The sequence below is a fragment of the Chelonoidis abingdonii genome, chromosome 1, assembly GCF_003597395.2.
Source record: "Chelonoidis abingdonii isolate Lonesome George chromosome 1, CheloAbing_2.0, whole genome shotgun sequence".
Lineage (NCBI taxonomy): Eukaryota > Metazoa > Chordata > Testudines > Testudinidae > Chelonoidis > Chelonoidis abingdonii.
This window is the reverse complement of record NC_133769.1, coordinates 141075491-141086227: the sequence shown is the minus strand read 5'-3', so window position 1 is coordinate 141086227 and position 10737 is coordinate 141075491.

Genomic DNA, 10737 nt, shown 5'->3' with positions numbered 1-10737 from the left:
TTTTTTAAAGCTCATCTAATCCATACTGCATGATGTTGCTCAGTTTGTGATCATTAAATGTTTTAGTTCATGGGAGCCTAAACAATACAGTTCAGTTCCTTTTTCCTATCTCAAAACCATTGTACAGTGGGCTCCCTACCTTAGCGTAACCTAGCTCAAACAAATTTAGAGCCCTTGTCCTCTCATCTTCAATACTTAATCAGACTTTAGAAGCCATCCCTTATTATAGGTGGAGCTGATAGTGCTGCCTGTTAAGGTTGCCTAATAGTTCTCACTATAAGACCCTGTTTTATTTGCTTATATGTTGCCAGAGTTTAACTGTTTGGGATAAAATTTTCCATACTGGGTGTCTGCCTCAAGCTGATCGTTTTTGGGGGAGGGGGGAAATTTCAGCCCAAAGAAGATCAGCTGTTTTTGAGAACAAGGCTAGGGAAGAAGGTTGTGTTGATCACAATAATTCTGGTGACTTTTTCTTTGAGAAGCTCAAGTGCCACCATGCTTTGGTGCAGGGACTTGAAATTTGGCCAGGGGTCAGCTTTTGTGTCAGGGATGTGCCTTTTGCTCTTCCTGTAAGAATCTGTCTGAGTTTGGCCAAGTTAAAAGGCTTTGAAAAGGTGTAGTTCACATATGCTCAGTAGAAATCTGCTAGAGCTTTGCAGTTTGATTTTTCGCAAAGATTGCATCTGCATGCTGCAGCCTAGGAGTAAGCAGGACTGTTCCTGCAATCACAGTTCCCAGCTGCTCATGCTTGTCTGGGTTCGAGCACCAGAACTGAGAATAGGGGTCCTGCCTGTCCTATGCTCTCAATGCCCCATCCTGCTGGACCCAGGCAGCATGGAAGAGGAAACTGCCTGAGTCAAATGCAGAGGGGACAACAGGTTGTGGATGTAGATTGTGACAAAGAACTGGGGCGGGGGGGGGAGGAGACTGAGATGGGAGGTTGATGGGGGGTGAGAGGAAACTGGGATTGGGAGTTGGGTGGCAAACTGGGTTGGGCAAGGGGACTGGGAGGCAGGGGGCGGGGAGAGTGAGATCAGACAATGATGAGGGGGTGAGATAGGGATTGGGACACTGGGGACAGGGAACGTGTGTCTGGAGGTGACTGGAAGCTGAGATAGGAGAGATCAAATGAAGAACAAGGAAGGGAGGAATTGTGACCATCTGGGCAAGAAGATTGGTCCTGGGGTTGGTGTGAGGAGAGGGGACTGGGACAAGACATCCAGAGGGGGAGAATTGGGACAAGACATCCAGAGGGGGAGATTAGTACTGGCTGGACAAGGAAACTGGCAGAGGGATGAGAGGTCTGAGGAGAGAAGACAGATGGGCTAGGTGAGGAGAATCGATCTGTAACAAAAGAACCAGGGAGGAGCCTGAGTCATAACTTAGACAGGGACAAGTGGGAGGGGACACAATAGAATGTGTCATGGGGTGCGGGAGGCGTGAATGGGCAAAAGTGTCTGTGTCCACCAGAGAACACACCCTTCCAGAGCCTGCAATGGAACCCAAAATTTCTGAGGCTCTATTCCTCTGCTTCCCGTGTGTTTCGCACATATTTGCTGACAGTGCCCCGTCCTTGTCTAGTGCTGATCTACCTAGAGGATGACAACCTACTACTGCTATCTTTTATCCCATTAGGTGAAGTGGCAGAAGTCTGTGTCATGGATCGAATGGTTCCAACTGTGCTGATGAACAAAGTGGATGTTAATATGATGCCCAATGATGGAAATTGTGTTTTCATTTTGCTTTTTTAAAAACTAGGAAATTACACACACATAAGAGTTAAAAGAATAGTAAGGTTGCAAAGTCAAGCACTCGGAAGTTAGGAAATGCCAGAATGAAAGTTGCCTGTGCAATCTTAATCCATCCCTTCTGATTGAATTAAGATTGCACAGAACTCTTATCATGCAGCCTTTAATTACATGATCAGTACTGTTTTTTTCAGAGGTCCCCTACTTTATTCAGTGCCCAGGAGGGACCTGCTCTGGGGTTGAATTAGCAGTATGTAGTGAAAGAGGCTGTTTCTGTAGGACCTGTTTCATTTTTTGAAGATGCGCAGTGAATAAGGCTGAGGATTGCAGGAAGAGAAAGTAAGGGCTCATAGTAAAGGCAGTTGAACGCTGCCCATGAGAATTACATTCTATCCCTGTCTCTGTTAGAGCTCCTGTGTGATGCTGGACAAGTCACTTAAACCATGCCTTTCTCACATGGTCACTTTGTGTTCTTCATTTCCTGGGTGCCTGACTTGAGACCCTGGGTCTGAGTTGCAGAAGTGCTAAGCACTCTCACTGCAAATGAAGTCAGTGGGAGTTGTGCTTTGAGCATATGAAGTGGTACATAATGAGAGACGGTTGGAAAAATCAGATACAGAATGGTTCAAATCGGGCACTCCAGTAGTAAGTACTTTGGGCCTGAAATCTCTATGCCTAAGGCCTGGTCTACACTGGGTTGGGGGATTGATCTAAGATACGCAACTTCAGCTATGAGAATAGCGTAGCTGACGTCAACGTTATCTTAGAGCAAATTAAAATTACTTACTTTGCATCCTCGCGGTACGCTGTGGCTCTCCCGTCGACTTTGCTTCCGCCTCTCGCTGAGCTGGAGTTCAGTAGTCAATGGGAGAGCGATTGGGGATCGATTTATTGCGTCTACACTACATGTGATAAATCAATCCCTGATAGCTCGATTGCTACCCGCCGATCCGGCAAGTTGTGTAGACGTATCCTAAGTTTCCCAGCTGTAAAATGAGGATGATAACCCTTCCCCTCAGAGGAGTATTGTTAACATAGATTAAAGGTTATTAAGTGCTCCGATATTATACTGTTGAGTACCATAAAAAAACCCAGGAGGAAATGAGTAATTCTGTCTTTAGGGCAGCATTTGACTAGTGTTCAGTGCATAAGGCCTGAGCTACATGTTGAGCAATGAGGATAAAACAAAATATTGAACAGCAGCTCAGTGGCCATTATCTATCCTATGCACTGGATGAAGCATGCCTGTGGAAAACATAGTATGTGATCATGTCAGTAAAAGTTATCATGCATATGCACAAGGGGGCTGCATTAAGTTTTCATGGGCAACCTTAATTCTGGCCCTTCCTGTTTTTTGAGCGCTTGACTGAGCGACCATAATAATGGAGTATTTAACGTAGTTTTTGTTTGTGTAATTGGAATATAGGGTAAGTTGCTGGCTCTTCCTTGTCTTTTTGACTGCAGATAGCTGCACAGCCAATAAACCGTGAAGACTTTTTGCAACTAGAATGCAACAAAATCCACAGGGTGACTCTAATCCTGTACTTGGCATCCATGTCACTTTGAATAAAGTTGTTCAGTTTCTCTGAAGCACGTTGATAGTTCTAGAGAAGGCTTTAGGTGCAAATTTTACCTCTAGATTAAACATTTGTTCATATGTCATAAAGCCAGAATGGACGATGGTGATCATCTAGTCTGATATCCTGTATAACATCCTTACATTAATACCTGTTTGAACTACAGCAGGTGTTCCCGAACTGTGGCATGTGTATACTAGTGGTACATGAGCTTGTTGGAAGAGGCATGCTACTCTAGGATAGACTTCCATAGGAGGTTATGGAATCCCCATCACTGGAGATTTTTAAGAACAGGTTGGACAAATGGCTGCCAGAGAAGTCTAGGTTTACTTGGTCATGCCTCAGCTCAAGGGATTGGACTAGATGACTTTTCAGGGTCCCTTCTGGTCCTACATTTCTAGGATTCTGTGCTGTAACAGAGTGGTCTGTTCCCTTGAAGGAGTAGTTGGGCTTGGGGCCAGCCAGTCCCTGTTACATTACATGGCCTCTTTAAGGAATCAGGTATTCAAGGGAGCAGCAGACTAGTGGAGAAAGGTACCTATCTCCTTCACATGATAAAACCCAGCTGATGGTGACTTCTAGGAAGATTTAAAGGAAGAGGGCAGACAGCCTGGAGAGGAGAACTGCAAAGGAGCATCAAGTCTGGAGTAAAACTCCCTCGTGAGGGTACCAAAAGCAGCAGGAAGACTGGTGGGTTGAGGAAGCCTGCCTTCATCAAACCGCGACTGCAAGAAGAAGGGTGGTAGCAGCCTGATGCCCAGGTAAATCCCCTCACTCCTAGCCAAGACTCCCCACACCTCTATGCCCCTTCTCCCTGAGTCACACACACCAACCACCAGAGTCTTCTCTGCCCCTTCTTTTTCTCTAGACCCCACCCCAAAAAAGCCCCCTTGCTCTCAATCCAGAATCCTGTCTCTCAACCTAACTTCATTAGAGCTGGATGGAAAATTGTTCTCCCGTTTTGTGAAACTTTGTGATGTCAAAAAATTTTCGTTCTGCATCAGGATGAAACCGAGAACTTTCAAAGCTGTTCATGAAAAATCAGCGAGTGTGCAAGAGAGGAGGAGACCCATCCAACCCAGAGTAGCGTATAGCCTGGTGGCCAGGGCACTCATCTGAATCTGGCAGAGCAGAGCGAATGGTCTCCTGCACTATAGGTGTGTGCTTTGACTACCAGGCTGCTCTGAGGTGGGTTTCTTTCTCTCTCTCTGGTCTTGACCATAAATTCTATCTTAGACCTGAGAAATCTTTTGTGATGAAATTTTCATCAAAACAGGTAGGTTCCTGCAAAATTTCAGTGTTGACAAATAGACATTTTCCAGCCATCTCTAAACCTCATGTCCACCAACCCTCCCACCCAGTCTCCCCCAGCCAAACTCTCTTCACCTGTGATTTCCTCCAGACAGATCTCCACCAACCAAATTCAAAACTTTTTTTTATTATAAGTTCATAAATACTTAAGCTAAGCCTCTTTTACCTAAACATCCTCTTTTACAAATATTGTATGTGAACCAATAAAATTTGGGATCCACTGAACTACAGTATATCTTTTAGAGAATCATCCAATCTTGATATGAAAATTTCTTGTGATGGAGAATCTACCAAAAGCCTTGCTAAGTTGTTCCATTGGTTAATTGCCTTTACTATCCAAAATATGTGCCTTATTTCTAGTCTGTTTGTCTAGCTTCAGTTTTCTGCTATTGCATCTTGTGCCTGTGTTTGCTACACTGAAGAGCCCTCTGTTATCAAATTCTGTTCTCCATGTAGGTAGTTACAGACTGTGATCAAACACGCCTTAACATTATTCTTTTCCACTGTTTCGTTGCCATATGCCATATTCTGTAATTTAAATCTCTTCATTACTGTCTCATTCACCACTTGTACTTCAACCAGTTTAGAGTTTTCTGGTTGCCTCCATCTGTCAGATTTGATGCAACTTTTCTAAGCTAAATACAATACAGAGCCTCTGCAGCATCTGCTTAGATGAGGGCGGGATGGCATATAGTTCATCATGCCTTCCCAACTCATTCATGGTAGAACATTTGGTTATTCAAGAGACAGCATGGTCCAGTGGCTAGTGCACTAGACTGGGCATGTGGAGAGCTGTGTTCTGTTCATAACTCTACCCTCTGTTTGCTATGTGATCATGGACAGGTCAGTTAACCTCTCTTGTGCCTCCATATCCCCATCTGTAAAATGGAGATAATGATACTTGCTCTCCTCTGTAATGTCTGAGATCTTGGAAAGAAGAGCTCTATGTAAGTGCTAGGAATTATTATTTGGGGGGAATAATTTTAAACTGGAAAGTGAAACATTCAGGAAGCTTTCCAGAATCTGGAAATGTCAAAGAATTTTACTGTAGAAATATCTGGTGCAAAATACAATTAGGGCCACACGCTGAGAGATGCTGAGCATCTGCAACTTCCACTGACTTCTGTGCAATTTGCACATGTTCAGCTCCTTTCAGGATTTGTTCCTCTGTGAGGGGATTCTAGATTAATAGAGTTTAAGTCCAGAAAGGACCTAGTGTGACCTGCACATCACTCCCACCCAATTACTCCTGTTCTGAGCCGAATAACCTGGCTTAGACTAAAGCATAACATTTCTTTTCTAGGAGGGGTTGTAGGATAGATATAAAATTAAAGAATTAAAGTTAACTTAAGTTCAGTTATGGAAATATGAGTGTGTTGTAAAGAAAGGCCTTGAGTAGCAAGTAGAGGGAAAGCCTGGAAAGTTATAAGGCCAGAAGGAATGAAGTAGGGATGATGTCTGGTTCAGAGAATAACTAATAAGATAAGAGGAAGTTTCTAGAAAGAAGGCCTCTGACCAATAGGTATGACTGACTGCAAATGCTTTTAAATCAGGCAAAGAGAATCTGTCTTAAAATGAGCCAACACAGCCCTTCGCTACCCACACACCAGTGTTAAAGCTTGTGTGAATCCAGGTGCAATGGGAAAACGGTTGGACAGAAAGGAGGAGGGGAGGAAAGGCCTTGGAAAGAAAAGAGGTTGTAAATCTTCTCCTGATTAAGACTGGAAATAAGGGTGAATTGTCTCAAATAAGTTTTTAGCTGACATCAATAATTGGCAATGATCACTTGTTGGCTAAAGGGTGTAAAAAGTAGAGTCTTAAAGAGTTTGTTGGTAATACCTGCCTGATCATGCTGGAGCTGACCAATAAACACCCCTTGGCTTAGCCTGTTTGTAAGTATCTTGATTAAATGCTTATAAATGTCTTACTCTTTGGACATAGTAAATTGCTTATCATATAGGCTTTCTAGGCATGTTTAGAGCAATTGTATATGTGCCATTTGGCCTCTGGATTTAATAAAGGAATTTATAGTTAAATATTTGGTGGGTTCCCATATTATTATTAATATCTGAAATTATTCCAACAGAGGCGCTGTTTGGTAAATTGACTGGTAGCACAGAATATGGAGTGTGTGGTACTGATTCAGGTTTTGTTTCTCTTTGTCACCGGAGAAGGGTATCGTTTTTGGTCAGGAGAGTGGTGTTGGCTCATGTAAAAATTTCCTACACTCAGGGTTTAAATTTGAGAGGGCTTGGAGGGTGGAGGAGACTTCTTGATGTTTGCAAAGTCAGGAAAGGGGAAGAAGAAAGGACCTGTCTTCTCTATTTGTTGTATTTAATTTAATTGTTCTAAGAAAACATACAATTGACATTTCATGATTTTGTAGTGGAAAAAGTATTATTCCAATAGTGAATACTATAATGGATACTAACTCTCAGCCCACAATGAATTTGTACATTGAAGCTATACACTTTGCTGCAGAAGGCTCTTCAAGTGCAGGCACTTGAAAATGTAGACAATCCTGTTTCCTCTTTGCAGGAAACTGCTCAAAGTAATTTAAAGGTGAAACTAAGGTTTCATATAAAACACAAGGGTTGTTTGCCACATTGATCACAGGAGGGCACTACTAGAGCAGAGAGAGAAGGCCTTTTTGTAAAGCTGGGTTCATCTAAACCCTCTCACAGTGATCCCCTCCCCTCTCCGTGCTTTGCCCTCTGACTTTTGCCATTCATGATCTCTGTGCTCTGCCTTCAGTCAGGTAGAGTTAATCAAAGTACTCTCCCAGCTCAATCACTGGGCTGGAAATGTGAATAGACTCAGCTATGTGGGGTCCAGGAACAATGGGGAACACACGGTTCTTGAGGATACAGTGCTACTGCGGTTGAGAGGATTAAAAAGGAAGAGAGAAAACTTTACCCCCAGGCAACCACCACACACATCTGAGTAATACCATTCAGCAGGGGGACAGGATATTTCGAAGGCATGTTAAACTTCTTGGTGTCATATACCACTTTCAGGCACCGGTGGCGCTCTCGTTGATCTGGATGGGGGTTGCATATGTATGGATCAGGGGAATATGGTATTTTTTCCCACAGGTATTTTCTGAGTGTGTGCTCACATACTAATGGATTTATTGAAAAAGTAAGTTAGAAGGGCATTATTGCAGATTTTGCAGGCTTACGTTGGAGATGCTGGCAGCCTTTGTCTTTTAATGCTGACATATCTAGTTGCCAGTGTAATAAATAGGAGGTGGGGAGAAATGTGTCTTTAGGGGCTGCAAATTATTTTAAAGGGTCATTGTATGCGTGTTGAGGTCCCCATATGTAAATCCTATGGAACATCTCTGGAGATGCCTGTATGTAAGGGATTCACCCAAGCTGAAATATCCAGAACACAAGACCTGGTAGCGATGGGGGACTTTTCCAACAAATGTCTGTGTTGTTAAAGTAATACAGCAAAATGTAAAATTTCCAATAAGTTCTTGGAATGTATTGGGACAACTTTTTGTTTCAGAAGATGGAGGAAGTAACTAGGGAGACAGCCGTTTTAGACTTGACTCTAACAGGGAATCAGAAGGTAGAAGGCAATCTGGGTGAAAGCGATCATGAAATGATGGATTTAATGATTCCAAGGAAAGGAAGGAGTGAGAGCAGTGGAACAAGGGCAATGGATTTCAAAAGGGCAGATTTTAACAAATTTAGAAAACTGGTAGGAAAGGTACTCTGGGAAGAAAATCTAAGAGATAAAGGAGTTTAAGAGAGCTGGCAGTTTCTCAACTATTCCTGTGTGAAGAAAAGTTAGGAAGAATAGTAAGAAGCCAATATGGCTCCATGAGGAGCTCATCAATGCCCTGAAAATCAAAAAGGAATCCTACAAAAATTGGAAACATGGACAAATTGCTAAGCTGGAATACGAAAGAATAGCATAAGTACGGAGGGCCAAAATCAGCAACATCAAGCAGGGACATAAAAGGCAATGAGAAGTGGTTCTTTAAATACACGAGGAGAAGGAAAGATGAAGGAAACATAGTGAGGAAGGAGAGCTAATAACTCATGACATGAAAAATGCTGAGGTGTTTGCCTATTTTGCATCAGTCTTCACTGAAAAGGTTAACGGTGACCAGATATTCAGTGCACTATTAACAAGAGGGAAAAAATGAAAGCCAAAACAGGGAGAGATGAGGTTAAAGAATACTTAGATACATTAGATGTATTCAAGTTAGCAGGTCCTGATGAAATTCATCCGTGGCTACTTAAGGGATTTCCAGAAACAATCTCAGAACTGTGAGCAACTATCTTCAAGAACTTATGGAGGATGGGTGAGATCTCAGACAATTGGAGGAGGACAAACATAGAAGACCTGAGGAATTATAGACCAGTCAGCCTAACTTCAATACCTGTAAAGATACTGGAACAAATTATTTAACAATCACCTAGATCATTTAATTGTAAGTACCTAGAGTTATAAAGAATGGCCATCATGGATTTGTCAAAAATAAATCATGTACAACTAACCTAATTTCCTTCTTTGATAAGGTTACTGACCTCATGGATGGTGGGGTGGGGGGAAAGAAGGCTTGATATATCTTGTTTTTAGTAAGGCTTTTGACAGTCCCACATGACATTCTCATAAGATAACTAGGGAAATACAGTCTAGGTGAAATTACTATAAGGTGGGTGCACAACTGCTTGAAAGACTGTACTTAAAGTAGTTATAGTTAAATGACTCAACTACATTTAACTATATGTAAACAAAATTCCTTATGACTACAAAGGAATTTTGTGATATAGCTGGGACTAGAACCACAATATCCTGCCTTCTAATTTCATATTTAAGCCTCAAGACCATCTCTTCTTGCTTGAGTAAATGAGCCATGTGCCCCCTTCAGGTGCACTAAATTTTGCATGAAGCCTGTTTTTAAACGTAAAAGCACTAGATCTCTCAATTCTTCCATGAGTCCATCCTTTATTTTTATGCTCGTTAGGCTGAATGAATCAAAGCCTTATGCTCAACTCTTGGTAGGATTTTTGGTTGCTCTTCGGTTACTGATAGCTGTTACAAATTCACATCTGTATTTTTCATATACATTGAAACTTCTGTTGCAACTCACTTTTGTCCCGTATCCTGTGAGATGATACCAGGGGTTGGAATAATATTAAATATTTAATTATTAAATATTCTTCAAAGCCTCCTTCCTTAAAAGCTATGGATAGGAGGAAAGGCTATTTATGTTTATGCTGTATTTCTCTGTCAGTAATGCACTAACTTGAAAATTGCAACCAATGAATTCCAAAATTTTAAGAGTATGTTCTAGGCATCAATGGGTAGTTTCATATTGATTTTTGGAGAAAGTCAGAAAACTGGAATAGTCTTCTTTTAGTGGAAATCAGGCTTTTCCTGCTTTCTGATCTTCTTCATAATCAATAGGTTTCTGACCAGCATGGGAGAGGAGCAAAGGGGCCTGGCTGGGTATACAGCTGGCCTACAAAAGCAATAAAGTGTGTGACTCTCTAGATCACCAGAACTTAGTAAATTCTTTGTAGGATTTTTAATTTATCTTCAGTCTGTGATAATCCTTGCAAATTCATCTCTACATTTTCCATATACATTGAAACTTCTGTTCCAACTCACTTTTGTCCCATACTTCTGTGGGCTGATAGGAGGGGTTGGAATATTAAATTTCTCTTCAAATAACCTCTCTTAAACCCATGGTTAGGCAGAGAGGCTATTTATTTTTATGTTGCTTATGTCCTTTCAGTGCAACAAAAGGAGTTGTGACATACAAGGAACCATCTTACAGCCAAATTTGTGGCCCTCAATACTTGTTTATGAAAAGATGATAGATTCCGTTTCTCATGCAATGAGTTTAGTACTGGCCCTATTTGTATTTTATGTTCAGTGAGTATTTACATTTCACCTTATTTTCTCCTGTCTGTTTTGTTAGCTTTCTCATGCAATGCTTTTTACAGATGAAAACTCAATCTCTGTCCATGACCTTAAAATCAAAGGCTCCAAACCAGCTTCTTGAAAAAGTTGGTTGGAACCTTTTTGGTGAAATTATACTTCCCCACTCTGAATGTTAGGGTACAGATGTGGGGACC